Consider the following 719-nt stretch of genomic DNA (forward strand, 5'->3'; position numbering starts at 1 on the left):
GCTGTCGCGGTTTACATGCATAGTTTATGAAAAAAAATGCATTTTGGTATCCGTTTTGCAAAATGTATATTCTGGTAATATTACAAGCCATTTTATTTATTTTGGTAAATTGCTCTATTTTATATGTGTAAATCTTTATAAATATGGGTATAAATCATGGACAAATAGTTAAATTCATTTTCGAAAGTTTACTTGTTTTTTAAATTAGTCATTGAAAGTTTTTTTTTAATTAAATTCGTCATTCAAAGATTTTATAAAGTAATTGTGTTAGTTTTTCGGTTATTTTTTTGTTAACGATGCTAGAATTTATTAATGTGGTATATTAAGTGATACTACAACACATATAAGAGTTTTAATTGACTATTAATATGATAACTTTATAAAATTAGATCAAATAATTAAAATTTAATTAAGGGAAGAACTTGAGACATTAGAATCTTTCAATTTATAACCACCAATTAGGACTACTAGCATTATAAAAAAAATAGTATTTATAACAAAAAAAATTTTACAAAAAATGTCAAATTTGTTACGATAGAATTTTGTAATAAAAAAAATTGTTACAGAGTTGTTGCAATATGTCCGATGACAAAAAAGTATTTCTTGTAACAAAAAATAAAATTATTAAATACAAAGTACTATATATTTTATAACAATATTTTTTAATACAAAAACTGAAATTTGTTAAAAAATTAATAATAAATTTGATAAATAAACTC

The sequence above is a fragment of the Arachis ipaensis genome, chromosome B05 (assembly GCF_000816755.2).
Source record: "Arachis ipaensis cultivar K30076 chromosome B05, Araip1.1, whole genome shotgun sequence".
NCBI classification, from domain to species: Eukaryota; Viridiplantae; Streptophyta; class Magnoliopsida; order Fabales; family Fabaceae; genus Arachis; species Arachis ipaensis.